The sequence below is a fragment of the Gorilla gorilla genome, chromosome 4 (assembly GCF_029281585.2).
Source record: "Gorilla gorilla gorilla isolate KB3781 chromosome 4, NHGRI_mGorGor1-v2.1_pri, whole genome shotgun sequence".
Taxonomy (NCBI): Eukaryota; Metazoa; Chordata; class Mammalia; order Primates; family Hominidae; genus Gorilla; species Gorilla gorilla.
The window spans coordinates 19,393,333-19,416,355 of NC_073228.2; the positions used below are offsets into that span (position 1 = coordinate 19,393,333).

A 23,023-nucleotide genomic window follows, 5' to 3' on the forward strand; every position below is an offset into this window, starting at 1 on the left:
CAGTGGTGGGATTACAGGCATGAGCCACCACGCCCAACCTGATGCCTTCTTTTTCTGACCATTTCCTCTCCAGCAATCCCACCGTGGCCACAGGAAAACCTGGCCCAGGAGATTCCAATGTTCTTGGCTTCCCCTCCTGTCACAGCCTCAGTGATTTTGTGATTTCATCTTGCTTCTCAGGGCTTGCTTTTATCAAAAGGGTTGGTTAGTCACAATGGCTGTTAATAGGTGCAACAAGGCGTAGAAGACCTGTTAGGGGTTGAACTTTTCCCCCTAAAACTCCAAAATATTAATATATTGCAGTCCTAATCTTCAGGACCTCCAAGAATGTAACTTTATTTGGAAATAGGGTCGTTGCAGATGTCATTGGTTAATGATGAGGTCGTACTGGATCAGGGTGGGCCCCTTATCCAATATGACTGGCATCCTTGTGGAAACACCACAGTGTGAAGAGACAGAGATTCACGCAGAGGGAAAACTATGTGAAAAGATACACGGAGAAGACCGTGTAAAAGGTGGGAGGATGAAGGTAAGGCAGTTGCAAGCCAAGGAACGCCTAAGATAAGGAACGCCTAAGATAGCCAATGACCACCAGGTCTGAGAGAGGCCCGGGACAGATTCTCCCTCACTGCCCCCAGAAGCAAGCAACCCTGCTAACCCCTTGATTTCGGACCTCTGGTCTCCAGAACTGGGGCCCAGCTGGGATAACCTGACTCTAGGGCTACCAAGGTTTGTCATCCTGGGCGGCATTCGGGGCTGGTGTGACCCACCTTATGCACAAAGGCCAGAATAGACCTAGCGGCATTGACAATAGGACTGGAATGCCAGCTTTGTCTGTGAAGGAAGGGCGCAAGGGAGGACAGCTGTGGTGGGCAAACCCTAACCATTTCCATCCTTGTTTAGCTTTTGTTCTGACTACGACAGGACTACGTAGCTGAACTACGACTCCCAGGAAGCCGTTCGGCCTTCCCCACCCCCTCCCCGCCCACCCCGCTCCGCCCCGTCCCGGCGCGGGTCCGCCTCGTATATAAGGGCCGAATGGCCCAGCCGACTGCAGGGCGCGCAGGCGGCGCGGGTGCGCGGTGCGGCGCTGGTGTCCAGAGGACGCGGTCACCGCCTCTGGCATTTGTCGTTCTGCGCTTCTCCGCAAGGACCCTCTGCTAGGCAGGCGCCCACCGTAAGCCTCCCGGGCCTTGTGAACCTGCAAACCCAAGTCTGAGAGACGATCCGCCTTCAGCGCTTTCCGGCTTGGCAGAGAGGCTTTCCCGGCGGGGATCTTTGGTTCGCGCTGGCGATGCGCGGGGAAGAAAGGCGAGGAGCGGCGTCCAGGCTGGGTGATGTCCCAGCACGAGTAGGCGGGATGCGCTCGCATGGTCCGCGGGGCGCCCGGTCCCCGCCCGCGTCGCGCGTCCACCCCTGGGGACGAGAATGCGGCCGCCTGGGGACCCCCGTCCGCGACCTCCGCGAGTCTGGAGCGCAGAGGACAGGGTCTGGCGGCTCTTTGGCCTTGGATGGAAAGTGGGGAATTGGGTGGGGGGCTGCGGACCCCTTAACGTGGATTACTTGGTGTGTATCAGCTGGGCTCAGAAGACCCACGACCTCTTCTCCATCCGTGGATTGATTTGTTCTGCTTAACAGCTGGGTCGCCAAGCTGGAGGTAAGTTTCCCTGCGGTTCGGGGAAGGGATCTGATTTACTTTCTTTTCTTTCTTTCCTTTTTTCCTCCGCGTCGTTTTTCGAAGGCCTCGAGATTCTGGGTTGAAATTTTTGTTCTTGTAATTGACATCTTCTTGGAGGTCATTTTAGTCATCCCCCTGCCTCCAAGCGGAGCTGATTCTCCTGGGACACGGTGGTCAGCGACCACCCCATCCTGGGCGTTTTCGGCCGTTGTCCTTCAGCCTCTAGCGCTGCCAAGCCTTGGCTGCCTGGAGGGACCGAACCTCAGCTGGGGGAGACGCCCCCGCGTCCTTGGCGCACCCGCTCGGCCCCTTGCACTTGCCTTAACGCCTGGGCGCCCTCCGGGCTCCGTTACTTCGGGAGCGGTGCCGCCTCCGTGAGCTCCTGGCGTCCGCCCACTGGCGACCGGGGACGCTGCTGGGGCGCAGCGCTTGGAGAACGCGACGCGGCCGAGCCCCTCTCACCGTTGGGGCTAGGGGGTGAGCGGGGGCGTTTGGCAAGCAGCTTTCCGGCGAGGACTGGGCCACCCGTCAGGCGGACGCTGGTATGCGTTTGGCCAGGGTGTGGACGGGCTTTCTGAATAGGTGGGAGGTGGCAGGAATTCAGTCCAGTGAGACCACCCGCCACCTCCCCTTTCCGGCGCAACTTGCTAATGGAAGTAGTTTCTTGGCCAATGTGGGGAGAGGGCTTACGTCTTGAGTCTGGAACTGAAAGCACACGGCTTCTGTATCCATAGCTTCCTCCTCCCCTTGTTCTTTTGTGTCTGCCCTGTTTGGGGGCAGCGCCATGCCTGTCACTGAGTAGGCACTGAATAGATGTTTGTTGAATGAATGACTGAGCGACTCCGCCCTTGGCGTGCAGATTAACCAGGGTCCTCCTTTTCCTTCTCCCTCCTTGGCGATTGTCCTCACCTCCAGGACCTATCTAGGTTTCCTGAGGATGCTTTCCCACAGGTGGGATTCCCTCCTTCGCCCCTCACCCCTCTCCTGCAGCCTGTGGGTTCGCATTTAGAACCTGTCGGTGATCCATTTCCCACCCAGCAGTCCCTTCTGCATAAGAATCTGACGCTGTCAGGGATCACTCTTGGTCAGTGCTCAGGGTCCCAGTGTCTCCAGTGAGCACTGCTCCAGGAGCAAGAGAAGGTAAAGCAACACCGGAAGAAGAAAAGGCAGTGCATAGTGGCACGACCCCCTACCCCGGGAGCTGGGGCCCTCGGTGCCCCTGGTCCCATGCAGGGTTTGGAACTGCCGAGGTTGACACAGCACCTTACCTGCGGCCCTTCCCCATCCTCTGCCCCCACCCCAGTTCCGTGCTTAGACTGACTCCGGGAGAGGAAAGGTTGAAATCGCCAGGCAAACTGATAACCAACCCCACCACTCCTCCTCCCTGTCTGATTTTAAAAAGTAATCCATGCTCTTTCTTTTTCTTTTATAGAAAACTACACAAAAGTGCCCAAAGCAGGAAAAACATCCAATTCACACAGTAATGCTGGCAATTTGATATATTTCCTCACTGGTGAAATCCTGCAATGTATACAACTTTTTCTCCTCCTCTTTTTTTGTGTAATTTTATTTGAACGTTTCCCCCATGTCATGACGACATGGTAACTGTATTCTGCTGCAGGCGTTGACGCATAATTTGCTTGGCAGTTTCCCTATTGTTGGATACTAAGTTGTTTCCAAAGTTTTACCCTTAGAAGTAATACAGTGAGCATCTTTTGTACATAAAGATTTATCCACATTTTGTATTATTTTCTTTGGAAAATTCCCAGAAATTGCTATATTTGCTTTAAGTTAGAGTTATGTCTAAAGCAAAGGAATAACTCTATTTCTGGACATTGCTGAGATGGGCTTAGAGGAAAAGATACCACTTACCCATCAGATAATACTGCATCTTGGAGCGGGGACGCAGAAGGGGCACAGAGTGAATGGCTGCTGAGGGAATGAAGTGTTTTGTTTTGTTTCTTTTTGTATCAAAGAGTTGATCAGCATTGGTATGAGAATAACTTAAAATTTGTCATCAGGATTATGATGTAAATTTTTTTTTTTTGAGACGGAGTCTCGCTGTCGCCCAGGCTGGAGTGCAGTGGCGTGATCTCGGCTCATTGCAGGCTCCGCCCCGCGGGATTCACGCCATTCTCCTGCCTCAGCCTCCCGAGTAGCTGGGGCTACAGGCGCCCGCCACCTCGCCGGGCTAATTTTTTGTATTTTTAGTAGAGACGGGGTTTCACCGTGTTAGCCAGGATGGTCTGGATCTCCTGACCTCGTGATCCGCCCGCCTCAGCCTCCCAAAGTGCTGGGATTACAGGTGTGGGCCACTGCGCCCGGCCGATGTAAATTTTTTTTTTAGCAATACCATAAAGTAAGATATATCAGGCAGCTAGATTTAACATGCTGTCTTTTTTAAAAACTTAACTTTTGATTTTGATATAAATCTAGATTTACAGGAGTTGCAAAAATAATGCCAAGGGTTCCACTATATCCTTTACCCTGCTTCCCCAAATGCTAACATCTGATATATCCATGGTGCAATGATCAGACCTGGGGCACTGACACTGACACAACACTTTTAACTAATCTACAGGCCTCATTCAAATTTATCCATTCGTCCCACTCATGTCCTTTTTCTGGTCCAGGGTCCAATTTGGGATCCTGTAATGGGACCTTGTAAAAAGTGGGAACCCAGAGGGGTACAGAAGACGGTCTTTGTTCAGGAGGAGGTTTAAAATTGGGACGTCATTTTCATTTTCCTCCCCAGGTGAATGTGCCCTTCCTCTACTGACGGTAGCAGAGCCGTATCAGGCTTCCAGGGCCTATGGGAGCCTGCCCATAAGTGGGGAAAGCATCTCTGTGTACCCCCTCCCTCCTTTCCTCTCCCCAAACCTACAGTGGGAATGTGTCATTGAGTGAAATTGGGTTATTAGCCAGTCTGCCCTGACACATCTTTTTGGGGGTAGACGTTTGCCATCCGGTGTGCGTGAGAGCAAGCTGCTGAGCCACTGAATCCGTGGTTGACAAGTACACCGTGCAATGCCTGTGTGGGTGACTCATGCCGGCTGGAGTAGCAGGTGTGTCGGGAGCTAAACGTGCAGACCCAGCAGGTACAGCATTTCCTGGTTATCTGAGCAGATTGGAAGGAACACGGATTTCTGCTCTGAACTCAAAATGGATTTAGGGTATTGTTAAGCAATTTTGGGTTAGGAAGTGATTCTCCTTTTCTTTAGGGGACTTTCTTCCAGGAGAAGATTTGGGGTGAGGAGAGCTAGCCCGAAGGGATTTTTGGAGGTGGTTGATATGGATGGAGGCTAGCCCAGGTTCTTTGTATAAGAGTCCACTTGTGTGAATTTGAAGAAACCCAGGAAAGGGGCCCTTCTCCTGTCCTTACAATAAAGAGACCGCGTGGTCAGCCAGTAACGCACACGTGAATTGAGGCTGTCTGCTTTGAGTATCACTGTGTCTTTTCTGACTTGGAGTGGTTGCCTGCATTGAGGGAAGGCGATGTTTGTTTGGGATAAGGAAGTTTTGATGTTACTTAAATCTCAACAAAACAGATTTCTGTTGTCCAGACAGAGTTTCTGTGTTAATGTTAGGGTCTGGTTGCCTAGACTTGATTTTTCTTTTCCTTTTTGAAATGCTCCCAACCTTCCTCCTGTAGCTTGTAAACTGAAGGATATTCATGTCTTTCTCTCTCCTTGTGAACTGGTACAGACGTTTTCTGTAACTAGCCAGCTCCAGTGAGGATCGTAACAGGAAGTCTCGCGGGGAGAGGGGTTGCGGCTGTTGTGACTAAACAGTTCTGGAAGGCACCTCTGTCTACACCTGCCTGTCCCTGTCCTCAGCATCTCCTGGTGGGTCCTCCCTACTCAGACGCTGCAGCTTTTCTAGAATCTACTCCAGTGCAGTGCAGACTGTTCACTTTGGGACTGCCCCACCTGTCCCCTGCCGTTCAAATTGTGGTTTGCATAAGAATGAATTGCTTGCGGAACGCGTTAAAAATGAATATTCTTAGCACCTACCCCCGTCCGGCCCCTCACCTTCAGTGCTTGGGGTCTGCATTTTCAACAAGCCACCCAGGCCATTCTGACACAGGCACTTTAAGAAAACAGGAAGTTGACTGACTTCTTGGCCAGATAAAGCCTTAATTGAACATTTTCCCACTGAAGCTTACCCAACCACAGTGTTTTTTTCTTTCTTCTCCTCCAGGAAGCCTTTCTGGTTTACCTCCACTGGTCTGGGCCCCCGCATGTACTTGTTTGGTTTGTTGGTACAGGTTTTTACATAGGAGCCTTGAAGTCAGATGCCCTTTATACTTGGTTAAGACAGGAGTGGCTGCGTTTGGGTGAATGATAAAGGAACTACAGCTCTGGGCATTTTCTCCCCTCAGGTAGGCAAGCTCTTTGGGAGCTTGGAATGTGTCCCTGACCAGGCAGCATCCTGGCACATTTGTTTGTGTACCCACACAGACCACTGCTGCTTCTGTCTGTGGCCACCATTGTTCTAGACAATGTCACTGTCATCATGGAGCTGGTTGGGGTCCTCCACACCAAGTTAGCATCCCCTGTTCACGTGATTGATGCACCCAGCTCACTTCACAAGAGGACAGGAATGATCCTGGATGAATTGTTTTCAACTATGCCATTGGCGAAAGACCCCTTGTTCAAAGTCAGCTGGTGGTGTTCCTGCCTTACAGACGAGGCCTGTGCCTAGAAAAACATCTATACAAAACCAATCTTGGTTGATCACATGATATTCAAAAGGCCCGGAGGAATCGTGCAACCTAGAAGAATGCTGAAGTGGCAAGTTTCTGCCCAAGAATTCTTTTTGTAATGTGAATCATCATCATCTCCTCCCATATTTGGTCTGTTGGTACAGGTTTTTGCATGGACGTCTGGAAACCAGGTGCCTTTGTATGTGATAAACAGATGTGGCTTCGTTTAGGGGTTTGACCAAGGGACTGCAGTTCTAGAGCTGCAGAAATCAACCAGACCTTCCGACTCCCAGGTCTGTGAGGCTCCCCCAAGGTTTGGAAGATGCCGATTGTTAGGGTCCAATTTTAATGATTTACAGACTTACCTCCTTTGCTTCAAAAGTGGTCATTTTACTTTAGCAATTTACTTCTTTTTGGTGTTTACTGGACTGGGAAGTCCCAGTAGGACAGGCCAGGAAAGACCATGCCTGCCCGCCCAGCAGTCCCTTCTGATGATTGAGTGGGGATTTCAGGGCATGCTTTTTGAGCTAGCCATGGAGTATTCCTTCTCTAATGATAGATATATTTCCAATCATTTGCCTATGGACTTCCTCTTACCTTAATTCTACAGATATTCAGTGCCTGCTGGATGCTTTTTTAGGCATTGGTGCAGCCACTTTGGTTCTTCAGCATGTGGGCTGTGGTGGTCTTCGGCACCCATCGGAAGCTGATTTGAAGATTTAGCAGCCTGTGTAGAAGCGGGGGTTCTGTTGCGCTTTACAAAGTGAAAGGAAGGTGTCTGAGGTGCTGGCCTTTGGGGACAATTTCACTATGTGAGTAAAACCCTTATTGAGCTTTAAGTGACAAGAAGGTTTCTGCAGTTATGCCTTCTTCACTTAACTACTTGAAAACTTTTTTATTTTATTTTATTTTTTTCTTTTATTATTATACTTTAAGTTTGAAAACTTTTAAAACATTTCTACTTTTCTCTTTTTTTTTTTTTTTGAGATAGGTTCTTGTTATGTTGCCCAGGCTGGAGTGCAGCGGTACGATCTCAGCTCACTGCGACATCTGTCTCCTGGGTTTAAGCCATCCTCCCACTTCAGCCTCCTGAATAGCTGGGACTACAGGCACCCACCAGGATGCCCAGCTAATTTTTGTATTGTTTGTAGAGATGAGGTTTCGCCATGTTTCCTAGGCTGGTCTTGAACTCCTAAGCTCAAGCAATCCACCGGCCTCAGCCTCCCAAAGTGCTCGGATTACAGGCATGAGCCACTGCACCTGGCCTACCATTTTTATTATGATAAAATATACACAACATAAAATTTACCGTCTTAACCACTTTAACGTACACAGTTCTATGGTATTCAGTACATTCACGTTGTTGTGCAACCATCACCACCTATTTTCAGAAAGTTTTTCTTCCCAAACTAAAACTCTGTACCCATTCAGTACGAACTCCCCATTCCCCGATCCTCCCAGCCCCTGGCAACCACTGTTCTACTTTCTGTCTCTATGAATTTGGCTACTCTGGGTATCTGATAGAAGTGGATCATACAGTATTTGTCCTTTTGTGTCTGGTTTATTTCTTTAGCCTACTTTCTTCAAGGCTCATCCATGTTATAGCATGTGTCAGAATTTGCTTTTTAAGGCTGAGTAATATCCCATTGTATGTTTATATTGCGTTTTGTTTATCCACTCATTTGTCTGTGGATACTTGGGTAGCTTCTGCCTTTGGCCATTGTGAATAATGTTGCTAGGAACACGGATGTGCAATGTTCGGGTCTCTGCTTTCAGTGCTTTTAAGGATATACCTAGAAGTGGAATTGTTGGACCATATGGTAATTCTATTTTTCATATTTTGAAGAAAAACCATACTGTCTCTTTTTTTTAATTTTAACTTTTTTTAAAATTTTTTGACACGAAGTTTCACTCTTGTTGCCCAGGCTGGAGTGCCATGGCGTGGTCTCGGCTCACTGCAACCTCCACCTCCTGGGTTCAAGTGATTCTCCTGCCTCAGCCTCCCTAGTAGCTGGGATTACGGGTGCCTGCCACCATGCCCGGCTAATTTTTGTATTTTTATATTTATTTGTTTATTTATTTATTTATTTATTTATTTATTTTTGAGATGGAGTCTCGCTCTGTCGCCCAGGCTGGAGTGCAGTGGCGCGATCTCTGCTCACTGCAAGCTCCGCCTCCTGGGTTCACGCCATTCTCCTGCCTCAGCCTCCCTAGTAGCTGGGACTACAGGCGCCCGCCACCACACCCGGCTAATTTTTTGTATTTTTAGTAGAGACGGGGTTTCACCGTGTTAGCCAGGATGGTCTCCATCTCCTGACCTCATGATCCGCCCGCCTCGGCCTCCCAAAGTGCTGGGATTACAGGCGTGAGCCACCGCTCCCGGCCTAATTTTTGTATTTTTAGTAGAGATGGGGTTTCATCGTGTTGGTCAGGCTGGTCTTGAACTCCTGACCTTAGGTGATCCACCTGCCTCGGCCTCCCAAGGTGCTGGGATTACAGGCATGAGCCACCGCACTCAGCCTGCCATACCATCTTCTATAGCATCCATACCATTTCACATCCCCACCAATGGTGCACAAAGTTTCCATTTTCTTGCCAAGACTTGTTTTCTTATTCTTTTATTATTATTTATTTATTTATTTTTTTGAGAATAGCCATCCTAATGTGTGTGAAGTGCTTTTTGCTTTAAGAAAGCCATCTTCACAAAGAGTGAAGTGTCCAGGAAGTGAGGAGCGGCCGAGTTGGTGGGGGTGGCGCCCCGCTCTGAATCTGCCACAAGTATTCTTTCTAAATGAAAAGGTTTGATGACCTAGCACGTTCCTTAGGCCCTGATTCTTTGAACTGGAGTTTTCCAATTGCTTTTGTGCCCATATCCCATGTGATAGTACCTTCAACCTGGTGAAATGATCAGGTGTCATCCTGTTTTACAGGAGGGGCATTAAAGCACTAGTCAGTGAAATGACGTGGATAGGTACTGACCTTGTGGACCAGCCCTCCCACTCTAACTCCTAATCTGGCACACATAGTGAAGAGCGAGTATTTTGGAAGTGTTGGTGTGGAGACGGAGGGACGGGAGGATAGAGACTGGACTCACTGTTTAGGAGAATTCTAGAGTGAATCCTCCCTGCTGCTTGCCCTGCGGAGTCACGCTTTCATATATAAAGTTTGCTGGAAGTGGAACTTTTATTAAAGTAGAGAACACTTTTCTGCACAGTTTGAGGTGCTTGAAAAGTGCCTTTTGAGGCCGGGCGCGGTGGCTCACGCCTGTAATCCCAGCACTTTGGGAGGCCGAGGCGGGCGGATCACGAGGTCAGGAGATGGAGACCATCCTGGCTAACACGGTGAAACCCCGTCTCTACTAAACATACAAAAAATTAGCCGGGCATGGTGGCGGGCGCCTGTAGTCCCAGCTACTCCGGAGGCTGAGAATGGCGTGAACCCGGGAGGCGGAGTTTGCAGTGAGCAGAGATCATGCCACTGCACTCCAGCCTGGGCGACAGAGCGAGACTCCGTCTCAAAAAAAAAAAAGTGCCTTTTGAGCATCATGGTGGATGTCAGAGTTCGGTGGCAGCTCCCGTGGGGACCTGGGGTGTGTGGCTGGGTGAAGATGATCACCTCCCTTCTGTGGTTTTATTCCCCAGGCTGAGTTTGAGCCCCCAAGGCTCCTGTCGGTTCTGGTTTGTGATTGGCTCCTCCGTGCCCCATGCGCATGTCCAGCCGCCAGGGAGATTAGGCGTTTGTAGTAAGTGATTTCACTGGCCCTGGGGGACAGATGGTAGACAGTGTTTGATCCCAGTCTTTGCAGGGCTCTAGCCCCTCGCAGCTTCTGCACCTTCTCTGCATGGACAGGAAAGTGGCCTTGTCACCTCAGAGCCACCAAAAATGTGGCTGTTTTCCATTTTAATTTTTTCACGGTGGTATTTCTTTATATTTTTAAAATTAAGCAGTGGCTGGGCGTGGTGGTTCGCTCCTGTAATCCCAGAACTTTGGGAGGCCAAGGTGGGAGGATCGGTTGAGCCTAGGAGGTCTAGGCTGCGGTGAACTATAATTATCCCACCGCACTCCAGCCTGGGTAACAGAGCGAGACCCTGTCTCTAAAAAAAAAAAAAAAAAAAGAATAAAAAAATAAAATTAAACATCAAGAAGCAAAGTTGTTGTTGCTGAAGTTGGGGTGATAGAACAGGGTCGCCCCTGCCTGGAGGCTTTCTTCTCTCTGAGAGGGGTGGGGGTGCCCCCCAGGACCCATTCTCCATGACCCCTGACTGTGACCTCTTCTTCATGATTCCTGACCGTGACCCCCTCCTCCTTTGGTTTCAGACCAAACTTCTTTAGGGGACCCAGGACTAAGCCGAGGAAGGTTTTTCTGAACCTCAGGGAATCTGTGGCCACTGGCAAGCCAGTGGAAAATTCAGGTGTTTGGGTTTTTAATTAAATTTCTAAGTGGAAACCAGGAATGCGGTTAACCAAGGAGCTGAAGTGGTCCGGGTTTCTCATTCCACCCTGACTGCTGGGCGGTTTGGGCTTTCCTGGAATTGCTTTCCTCATCATCTTCACTGCCTTCTTTTTCTGCTATTCCCCTTCCCTGCTTGCACCGTTGTGATTGAACCTGAATGGTTTTCTCAAACCTTTCTCTGGGCCCTTACCATCCTAGGTATCTGTTTGTCAGGTACCAACTTAGGGGGAGGATGCCCATGTGCCTGCATTCAAGGTTCACCGCTCAAACTGGCCATTGGGTGATGCTGCTTGTCCCCGAAATAATGACCCGGTCCAGTGACCCAATTCCTTGTACCAACACTGTGTAAGGATTCAACAGATATGATCCCTGTATTAGTCCATTCTTATGCTGCTGATAAAGATATACCGGAGACTGGGTAATTTATAAAGAAAAGAGGTTTAATTGACTCACAGTCCCACATGGCTGGGGAGGCCTCACAATCATGGCAGAAGGCAAGGAGGAACAAGTCACATCTTACATGGTGGCAGGGAAGAGAGAGCTTGTGCAGGGGAACTCCTGTTTATAAAATCATCAGATCTTCAGAGATGTATTCACGATCATGAGAACAGCATGGGAAAGACCTGCCCCCATGATTCAATTACCTTTCACTTGGTCCCTCCCATGACGTGGGAATTGTGAGAGCTACAATTCAAGATGAGATTTGGGTGGGGACACAGCCAAACCATATCAGTTTCCAACCAGCCCCTGCTGCCTGTCAGTGGGGCAACGTCCAGAAAGAGAGGCAGCCCTGCGGCAGGCTCGAGAACGTGCCTTCCAGAGTTTTTACTTCCCTTAATCCTCAGAGCCCTGGGATGTTATGATCTCCAGCATTTGAGGCTTAGAGGCATGAAGGAATATCCTTAAGGTCTCATAGCTTTGAAGGATGGAGCCACAGTTCAAAATCAGGTCTTGGCCCAGGCCCATCACTGGGCCCCTGTCCTGCCCCAGTGCCAAGTGTCTGTATGACTTTGCACATGCCCCTGGGCCTCTGTCTGTGGGCCCAATTCCTATTGGTCACTTTTAGTTGGAGGTTACAGAGAAACCAACTGTATCCAGCTTAAAACAATGGATGTTTTGGTTGTTCACATAACTAAGAAGTGTGGGGGTTGTGCTTTTGGGGTGATTTGTTGGCTCGGTCTCTCTCTCTTTTCATTCTCTCCCCTTCTGTATACAGTTTCATTCTCAAGTTTACTTTTCTCATGTGGGCAGGCCTCCTGACTCTATAGATCTAGAGGGAGAGAATGGCTTTGTGGTGGCCTTCCTGAGAGCTGACCCTGCAGTAATGCTCACCCCTAGACCCACACCTCTGGCCAGGAGCTGGGGTGCAGGGGGACACATTGATTGACTCTCCCCTGGTCATGTGCTTCACATCTGACTCTGTTGTGAGGTTCCCCAGAGCCACCAAGATTCTGCAAATGGAAATTAGCGCCCTTGGAAGCACAGGTACATGCAGGGCAATACCACCAATTGTTCACTATGAATGAATTGGACTCCTGGGATAATAAACCAGAATGTGTGCTTGGGGGGGCGGGGAATTAGTTTTGCTTACCTCTGTATACCTGGTATCCTAGGAGGGTGCGGGGGGCATATTAATGCTTAGTAAAAGTTGACAAATGAAGGGACCTCAAAAGTTCTTTCCTCCTTTGAATCTCTAAACCCGAGAGTCTATTTTTGCATGGGACATCATCTTGTTCCATCAGAGAGCTGGCAATTTGGCTCCTGGGTCACTAAATCCAACCTTGTAGTTGATCACCTATGACTGGGTTCTCACTGACCTGCACGAAGAGTTGTTACTGGAATAAACACTGGATGCTAGAATGCCACCTGCTGCCTGAGATTTCGTCAAAGAAAGGGCAACACTTTCCCTAGCTCTGAGCATCTCTAGACTAATGGTGTTGCTCCCAGTCTACCTTGGGAGGCAAGTTCTGTTCTTCTCCTGGTATGAAAAGCCTGACGATGTGAGCTAGGGGCAATGGATTTGTGCAGACTTCTCACCAGGCTCCTGTGTTTGGCAGCCCAGTGGGGAAGACTGAGAATACAGGGAGGCCAGACAGAGAGCTTTTCCAGAAGCAGCCACACAAGTGGATTTATGTAGAGGGCTCCATTGTGTTCACACATTCATGTGCCAACTTGGAAGCAGATCTTCTGGGTGCTCCATGTTCGAGAGACAGCTTTGATCTCCAGGCTGTTGAGCTCAAGGTGGGAGACTCTGTTTTGCTTACTTTGTTCACACATTACACAGGTAGGCTTTGTTTGAGGAGCAGTGACTCATGCTCATGGGTTGTGTGAGCTTTGAAAGGAGGCCATGCGGCCCTGGCAGGTGCTCCCAGCTGTCCTCGTTTGCCATTGTCAGAAAAAAATCTTATTGTCATGGCGACAGATTTTTTTCTACCTAAAGCTTGAGTATGAATAGCCTTTTTTGATAGGTGATGAAGTGGGAGGAGAGGGGGTAGGTACAATGTATTAAAGGTGCCGTATGTCCTGTGGAAATGTAGTTACTGTTGCCCCCATTTAACAGACAAGGATGCTGAGGCTCCCAGAGCTTATGTCAGTTGTCCAAAGTTACCCTGCTGGTCTGAGGTGGAGCTGGAACTTGATCTGCTTCCAACTGGACACGTGACTGCATCCATCCAGGCTGTAGCTGCAAGCTGGATCCTGTTTCTCTTGGAAAGTGCTAGAAGTCACAAATCAAATGGGTTTCACGTTATATATTTATTTTGAGACAGTCTTACTCTGTCACCCAGGCTGGAGTACAGTGGCTTGATTGTGGCTCACTGCAGCTTCAACCTCTGGGGCTCAAGCAATCCTCCTTTCTCAGCCTCCTGAGTGGCTGGGACTATAGGCATGCACTACCACATCTGGCTAATTTTTTGATTTTTTTGTAGAGACAAGGTCTCCCTAGTTACCCAGGCTGGTTCATGAACTCCTGGGCTCAATCAATCCTCCAGCCTCCACCTCCCAAAGTGCTGGAGTCATAGGCATGAGCCTGGCCTCATAATACTTCTATCACTATGATTCATCCTTCACTTCTTCCTCCTAGTAACCCACTGACAGCTTTAAAACAGTGCTTCTCCTTCCCTCTGCTCATAGAGGTGAGACATGCATCCTTTCAGGAGTGTAGCTGGAAATAGACTCCTCCCTTCCCTACAGATGGGACAGTAAAGTTAATGTTAAGGTCATTAATACTAAGACCAACTGAGAGGTTGGTTGACTAGTTTTCCCTGATGAGAAACTCTCATTCAGTGCCGCCAGGTTCTGGGCTTTTCCTCCAGCTCTGCGTCTTCTCTCTTGCTGTCCTCAGGTTTCTCTCTGCAGATGTTAAATCTGGTTTGGAGAGCTAGAAGTGATGTTCGTCCTTAAAACCACTACATTTGCCCACAGTACTGTCCTGACGGTATTTGCTTAGGAGATGTGCATGTGCAAAGCACGCGTCAGCATCACGGATTCCCCTATTGTTGAAATCCCATGAAGGATGCTGAAGTCAGGGCATGCTTAGTTGAATTTCTATCACATTTTCCACCTGTGATCGTTGGTGTTTAGAGGGATGATTCTGGGGGCCAGGGGGAAGGGGTGTCCCAGCATCCTTGATGAAGAAGGTGTGTGAGGTTGGCTGCACAGTGGGACAACGGAACAGCAGACGGATCCATTATCAGGGCATTCACTGGAAGTGTTGAGTTCAAGGGCTGTAACTTTCAGTTGACCAGGACATTGCTGTGCATACCTTATTCCTTGAGCTCAAAGTTGAGTTTTCAGAGCAGACCTATTGGTAGGCTCACTCTTCGGATGTTATGCTTGGAAAGCGGGAGTGCTGCCCCGGGCTGTACCTACATCACCTTCCAATGGGGTAGGGGGCCTTGTGAGAAAGCCTTGCCCCATCTGAGCTGCACACCCATCAGCTGCCATGCACTCTGTCCTTTGCACAAAGAACCTCTTAATTGACATGATTGGGAGGGTAGAGAATGGAGCCTCTGTGTGGCCTTGAGGTTGGGGGGATGGGAGGATGGGAGCTGGTATATGTCTCATTCACTGGACTAGGTACACTGAATCTTTCATTCCTCCTTCCACATATTTCCCTCCCCTTCTTGGCTTAAATCTTATGTCCATCTTAAAGAAATGGACTGGCTCCTTGGTTCTATCTGTGTGGGCTGTGGTTGCATCTCTGCTTTGATGTTGCTGGATTTAATTATGGAAGATCCAATTCCCTTTTAACTTTTTTTCTCGGAAGTATAGAACTTGGGCTATGGTTTCCATTGGCTTAACTGAGATGACTTATGTGAAAGCTGTCGTATACTCTACTGTGCAATGCAAATCTAATGAATAACCAGCCCAGGAATCTCTGTTAGCTTGAGTGGACAGACAGGAGTGGAGTGGGGGCAGAGCGGAGGAGAGGAGTGGCAGCAAGGAGGTGCTTCCTCAGCACTTCCTCCTTGGGGTCCAGAATGGGCTCTGGTCTCAACTGGTTTTTCCATGTGACCTGCTGGGTGCTCCACTCCTTCTGGGCTGTGTCCTCCTCTTCTTCCTTCCTTATTCTCCCAATGCATGGTTAGAGATACCTGACTTGCAGGTGACATAGAATCCAGTATTCGTGTCGTCTCGTAGCCCAAGTTATGCCTGAATAAACTCATCAGTGGGTTGAGTGCTAAGTCTGTTTTTGCAAACTTTTGTTTTTCATCCAATTTTTCTTTTCTTTAAACTTCCATAATACTGACAGCTATAATATCATATACTGCCATGATGGTTTCACATACATGGATCTTTTTTCTTCTGTATAGTCATAGGTGTGCACTCTGATTTCATAGCACTTGGCCTCATGCTGACTCTAGTAAAGACTTAATACAGAGGACCCTTGAACATTGCAAGGGTTAGGGATGCTGGTCCTCCGTGCAGCTGAAAATCCACATGTAACTTTGCACTTCCCTAAAACTTAACTGCTAATAGCCTCCCGTTGACTAGTAGTCTTACCAATAACATAGTCGATTAACACATATTTGGTAAGTTATATGTATTATATATTGATACAGTAGATATGTATTATATACTATACTCTTACAATAAAGTGAGCTAGAGAAAACAATATTAAGAAAATCATAAAGAAGAGAAAATAGATTTACTATTCATTAAGTGGAAATGGATCATCACAAAGGTCTTCCCCATCGTCATCTTCACAGTGAGTAGGCTTGGAGGGAGGAAGAGGAGGGGTTGGTCTTGCCGTCTCATGGGTGGCAGAGGCAGAAGAAAAACCACGTATCGGTAGATCCACACAGTTCAAACCTTGTTCAAGGCTCAACTATATATACACGGCGACTCGGTGGGTTGAAGGCCCACATTGGTCTGCCATTTGATGTGGCTGTGGTGACAGTGGTGTCTGGTCAATGGGTTCTGGCTTAGTAGCCTAACCATATGGCATTGCAGAAGCAGCTTTCAGAAGATGGTATTGGTCTTTGCTTGGAGTGGTCCTGAGAATTGCACACTTCTATCCCCTGTGGGTGGTTTTCTGTCCCCAGGAGTCCTGGTTTTTTCCTAGTCTTGGCCTCCTAATTTGCCTCATGGCTTTGGGCTCATTACACCGCGTATTGGGGCCTCAGTTTCCTCTCTGTGTATCTCAGAACTACGTGATTTATTGATTACTTTGAGCAGGGAGGGTGTCTTTTTGTTTTGTTTGCCGTTTTCCACAGGTGACCTTGAGCAAGGTAGGTAAGGAGAGATGCCAGGTTGTTCTCAGTGGACACACGGCTTCCGGTTCTTTCTGCAATACAACTCGACTTCTTGGAGAAGAACTCAATTCAACATAAATGAAATCAAAATAGAAAACAGTCTTGCTGAGCAATCTTTAGAGAACATCATTTGTGATAGCTATAGCTGGGAATGCCTATTTTGTTGTGACCTTGTACCCAAATAAATTAGAGGAGTAATTGACCCTTTTTCTCCCTGAGGTTTGAGATAATTTTATTTATTTAAGGGCTTTAGGGCACTCTGCTTGCCCCTTTCCAGAGGGGGACAGCTGGACTCAAAATGCCTTCAAAGGATCCATCTTCTAGGGCGCCGTGGCAGAGGCCCTTCACTTAGGTAAAAGTGAGATTCTTTCCTGCATGCTGGTGGGCTCCCGTCCTGGATTTGGGAGCTGCAAAGCACACGTTGGTGGGAGATCCGGCTGGGAGGAGAATTCCGCTCTGCGGGGCTGCTGACCCGCTTGTCATTCACTTGCTGTTAAGGCATAGAGACGCCTTGTTGTAACTGGAATTGTTCTGGGGAATGAGGAGTCCTCGCCACTCCCCCTTCTCCTTCCCGCCCTAACCTCCCTCCCCTCCCCTTAGGGGAAAAAAAAATCCTTCCCCCTTTTCAGCATCTGTGTCTTTAAGAATTCCCTCCACTGTAGCCTCAGGACAGAGACCCTTCTGTGAGAGTGTGCTGGAGGCCTGTCCTTGGTGACACCCCGCCCCCCATATTAAAAGACCATCGGAACAAGCTCCCCATTCTCCTCTGGAGAGGGTCCCTCTGTCCCAGGCCAAGCGACTCTTAAGGGAGCGTTTATCCTGGGACACTCAGTTTACAAAGACTGCTGCAGTGTCAGATAAACTCACTCAGCCCTTCAAGGGGGGAGGGGGGAGGAGAAGAACAAAACCCCCTTTATTTTCACCCCTGCAGGGAGACCAATAAAGACTTTGTGCTGGAGAGCGGGGGTCTGAGCAAACAGAAGAGGGGGGTCTGTGTGGTACTGATTTGGGGAGAGCATTATGAGTTATTATCTTATCATTTTATTTTTAGGGGAAATCTTAGCATGGGGCAGTGACTCTCACATGAGTAAATGGTCCCAAATGACCTCCTCTCTCCTCTGCTGGCCACTGAGATGCTCTACGGCAAGTTTGTCTTGGTTTGCCAGAGAGAAGTCAGTCCCTGGTATTTTTTTCTACCACCTATTTGGACAGGGAAATACCCACTCCGCGGACTGGGCTCCAACAGCGTGTGAGTGTTAGATGATTTTTAGTCTAAGGGACTTTGGGTGGCTCTGCCTCATGGGATGCATTTGGTCATCTGTGTGTGTGCCCCTTTGGAGGGGGGTGTGCGGGGACCCTCCTGCCTCTGCAAGTGAGTGTCATCATCACTGTCTGGAGTGGCCTTTACTGTGAATGGCCTCGAGTTGCCGTAGATCATGTAAACCAGAGATGCCCTGTGGTTGGCCACTGGTGGGAGGAGGGATGGGATGAATGTTTATCACTCAGTGCAGTGAGGTGTGTCAGCATCTTACTTAATCCTAAGAGGTAAATGGTCTCATCTTACCTGGAATGCAAGGCTCAGAGAGGGAAAGTGACTTACCTAATGTCTCCCAGAGGTGGGATGCTTGAAGTTCCAGCCCTGGGGTGTCTGATTCTAAAGGTCCTGCCTGCCGCAAAGCTGGAGGCCAGGTCAGGGGGCCCAGGGTGGCTAAAGGGGGTGGGCTGGGCTGAGGGTCGAGGTCACAGCAAGACGAAGGGCATTGCCAGGCTGTTGCCTTCCAGCAGCTGGTTAGGGTTGTCCTCACACCCCTGCCTTTCCCCCGGGTGCTGCTGGGGCTCTGGCACTCAGGTTCTGGTGAGGGATGGTATGTGCTCCCGCTGGCCTGTGTCCCTTCTGGTTGTGTGTCTTTGGAGGGCTCAGTGCTCACCTCCAGGGAGGAGATGGCAGAGATAGGCCAGAGTTTGTATAGCCCTTCACTCTGGGCTGGAAGGGAGGTGCCTGGCTGCCTCGGCAAATGAGCAAGATTTAGAAACCTGGCTGGAGCTGTGGTCAAGGGGGACCCTTCCCTGCTGGTGTCCTGGAGAGAGGAACCCTGATGCGGCTCCCAGCTGCCAATTCCTGACCCTTCTCCCATTTTCTTTCTCCATGGAGGAGTGTTGGGCCATGGGGATTGATCTGTGTGTGTGCTGGGGGAGGAGATTGGAGAGGGACTGGCCCCCTGGGTCCCATCTCTGTACAGCCCAGCTCTGCCTACTTCAGTTCCAAGTGTAAGGGGCCTGGAGAAGGGAAGGTGGGAGTCTGTGCTGTGGCAGGCAAGAAGGGCCTTCCCAGGCCAGCTTTACGGCTGAGTTCAGAGTTCTTGTTCACAGAGCACAGCTGCGGGGGCTGTCAGGGGCATGGACTCCCTCTATGGGCAGGAGGATATGGGCCTTTCTCCAGTCTGGCTGAGCCCACCTTATCCCATTGGAGGACTTGAGGTCCTTCCAATAAGGCCCTGACTATAGAGTGTGAACCGGGACCATCCGAGGGGGTGACGAGATTAATCCTAAAACAATATAGAGTGGTGGAGGAGAGATGTTGGTGAAACTTGACCTCTTGCAGAAAGGGGAAGATTCTGGGCTCTGTACATGGACAACCTGCAGGAGGAAGGGGGACCCAGTCTCTGAAGCACAGTGCACTACCGAGAAAAGATGCTTCCCTGTCCGTGCAGGCACCTGGGTGCAGCAGAACAGGTGCGAGGAAGAGTGGTTTGGGGAATTCAGGATGTAGCTTAAAGGGGGCTGAGTGGGAAACAAGGCATGTTCCATTCCAGTTACGTGCAGCCACAGGCACCAGTGACATGGCACAAAGGAGGGTTAAGCTGGAAGGTTTTGGGGGACAGGGAAGAGCAAATGAGAGAAGCCAGAGGTCTCGATGCCTTGGTGTGGTGGAGGCAGCAGAGGGCAATGGGGATGGGAGTGTGGGATGGGGGGTGGTGACACTAGACTTATTGGAGAAACAGCAGCAGCCACATCTCCGATAGTTAGAGGGTGGGCTCCTGGACTGGACCAAGAGAAGGATTGACTGACTCTGTCGAGGTCCCTGCCAAGCATGGGATCCAGAATAATCCCCATGGACACTTAGAGCAGACGATGTCCACCCAATGGGGCCGACAGCAGATGGGATGGATGGGGAGGGTTCTCACTGCCAGTTCTCCCCACGATCCCTCCAATCCCAGCCACTCCTGGCAGGTGGCTGCCTCTACAGGTGTGTGCTGGCCATTTCCTTACCTTTCCTTTCTGAGAACCGTCATTTCCTACAGGTGAGTGTTCAGGACCCACTTATGGCATTCTATAGAGGTTCAGTCCCGTCAGCAATAGATTGGTGATCTACAGGAAGAGGATGAGAGGGCACTGGATCCAGGGTCAGAGAATTTGGGTCTCAGTCATAGCCTCTTATTTCTCAGATCAATGATTACTTACTTATTTAATAAGAATTAATTTATTTTAGAGAAAGGGTCTCACTCTGTTGCCCAGGCTGGAGTGCAGTGGTACGATCTCCACTCACTGCAGCCTCGACCTTCTGGGCTCAAGTGATCCTCCCACGTCAGCCTCCCGAGTAGCTGGGACCACAGGCATGCACCGCCATGCCTGACTAATTTTTAATTTTTTTATAGAGATGGGATCTCTCTCTGTTGCCCAGGCTGGCCTCAAACTTGTGGGCTCAAGTGATCCTCCCACCTCGGCCTCTTGGGATTATAGGCATGAGCCACTGCACCTGACTGATGATGTTGAGCAAGTTTCTCTATTTCTCTGTGCCTTTGTTTATTTCATAGGCAAAATACCAGGGATGAGTATTCTGAGGTGCTCCCCGGCTCTGTAAATAAACAACCATGTGCTGTAGGCTGTACATACCTGTGTCCTTATGAGGGTTTGGGGAGGCACGTGGACTTGTCTCCTCGTTCTTCATTTGCACCTCCCTGTGGCTCAGCTCAACACCCCCCTGGTTATAAGTCATTCTGACTCTTTGCCCTTGCCTGGAGGAGGATGGGACTCTTGCAGTGGTGGCAGTGAAAACTTGGAGAGCGTGTTGCCCCTTACAACCTCATCGAGGGCAGCAAGGCACAGGCAGAGTCAGGTTGGGTTCAGAAGTCATGAGGCCCAGAGGTGACTGCTTCCCCCCAGCATCAGCCCCAAGGGGTGGCTCATGAGCGGCAGTGCTGAAGGCAAGGTCTGGGCTTGGATCAGTTGGTTGGTGCAGAGGTTGGTGGCTGCTGTCTCTTTCTGGTTTATTTCACCCCCGACAAAAGCTAGAGGCTCTGGGGAAATTGTTTTGCAGATTCATGAGCTCTGCAAGGTCAGAGCAATCCACCAGTCCCTGTTTGGACAGGATGACACACCTCTCTTGTTGCTCCCGCACACAGGTGCGTCTGCATCCCACATCCAAATACTTCGGCAGAGCAAGCCCTTCTTATGAGTGATCAGCCTTCCTGGTGCACCAGCAATCCCCTCCCAGAGCACATCTGAAGAACCTCATCAACTTGACCAGTGGGAAAAATTCAGTCTTTCCTGGCTTAACCCATTTATGCCTGAGGTTGCCATTTTTTTGAATTTCAAAAATCAGACCTTGGTGATGACCTTGAGCAGTAGGATATAAATAACACCTACATGCTTAGCGTTCCCATAATGGAACCCTAGGCATAAATGGCTACCCCCTTTTCTATCCCTTTCATCGTTGACTTTTTCAAGGGGTGAGGAGAAACCTTCTTGATGAAAGATGTGTTTTGAAAAACTTACTGAACATCCTTCTGTTTTATCATCAGCACTGTTAATCGCCACCTTAGTATGTTCCCTTCAATTCCAGACCTGAGCCAGAGGAAGAGGCTGGGACTGTTTAAATTGGCCACCTATGATGCTGCCTCTCTCTGGGTGGAATCTTCACCTGATAACATGCGGAGGGGGGAGGCCCCTTCAGACAGACAGGTTTCTCTCTCACCTGTTCTTTCATAGCAGAGGGAGCCACGTAGCACAAGGGACACTTTAGATGATCCTGGGGGGCTGGGAGGGCTAGTGAGTTAGTGGCAGGAGGTGGGGAGCGATGTCATTTATTAGGTCTATGAAAACAATACAGGGTTTGTCTCCTGGGTGCGGTGGTGCCCGGGGGGGCAAAGCCAAGTTGGGGCTGAGTAGAAAGAAAACAAGCACAGGTCTGACGAAAATGTGGTGACCCCGAGGAGCTGGGGAAAAAAGCACCTTTGTTTACGGAGGTCAGGGCAATGGGAGGCATTTGAGGAGGACTCTGGGAGATTTGCTGCCTCTATTCTGGGAACCTGGGCCCCGAAAAGAGGCTTGAGAAGACCAAGGAACCGAGGCTGATGGAAGTTTCCAGGGTGGCTGATCCAGCTGCTGTGCATTTCTGGGGCAGGTTTAAGGTTTAGAGGAGCCACTTCCTTATCAGCCCTGTTCCTTGAGGGTGGCCCGAGAGAGGATCACACTGGAGTGTCCAGGGGGTGGGGAGGGAGGATGATGGAGGGGACTGTTCTGATGTGGGGGCTCCTAATGGGCTATGGTTTTGCTTCCTGCTAAGGCTGCCTGGATGATCTGGCCCTGGGGCAGAGAAGCCCCCAGAGCCTTGAGTCAGGCCCCATGAAATGTGGGGTGAAGGCACTCACGGGGTGCGGTGCCCAGGAGCCCCTCCCCTGGTCACACTGTATCCATGGGCGAAGGCATTCACAGGTGCATTGCCCAGGAGCCCCTCCCCTGGTCACACTGTATCCATGGGCGAAGGCATTCACAGGTGCAGTGCCCTGGTCACCATGGACCCTGCAAGTGAGTGGAGGCTGCATGAGGAAGCAGACACCTTCCTGCTGGAGTGCTTCCTTCCTGAGACCCTCAGAGACCACCTTCTGAAAACACCCCACATTTTCACTTGGCCCCTGCTATCCCCTGTGGATGTGTGTCCCCAAACCCAGGGACTCACTTTTACTTCTTTTTTACCAGAAGGGCTTATAGGTGTGTGTGTGTATGTGTGCTGTGTGTGCTGGGATGGTCTTGGAACGCGGAGTGTGCCCATCAGTGCCTGCCACTTGTCGCTCTTTTTTTTTTTTTTTTTTTTTTTTGAGACGGAGTTTTGCTCTTGTCACCCAGGCTGGAGTGCAATGGCACGACCTCCACTCACTGCAACCCCCACCTCCTGGGTTCAAGTGATTCTCCTGCCTCAGCCTCCTGAGTAGCTGGGATTACAGGTGCCTGCCACCATGCCCGGCTGATTTTTTTGTATTTTTAGTAGAGATGGGGTTTCACCATGTTGGCCAGGCTGGTCTTGAACTCCAGACCTCAGGTGATCCACCTGCCTCAGCCTCCCAAAGTGCTGGGATTACAGGTGTGAGACACTGTGCCCGGTCCACTTGTCTCTTTTTGGCAGAAACGCTGCCCTCATTGGCCGAAGCCTG

At 49.8% G+C, this 23,023-nt stretch overlaps 1 long non-coding RNA gene across 1 annotated transcript in view; it reads left to right on the forward strand.

Moving 5' to 3' along the window:
• Window positions 1-1,045: 1,045 nt before the first annotated feature.
• LOC101137088 (uncharacterized) overlaps window positions 1,046-23,023 on the forward strand; it is a 189,229-nt gene continuing 167,251 nt past the window's right edge. Inside the window, exon 1 of the long non-coding RNA XR_010133721.1 lies at window positions 1,046-1,657. This is a non-coding gene — a long non-coding RNA (uncharacterized lncRNA). The remainder of the gene's footprint in view (window positions 1,658-23,023) is intronic.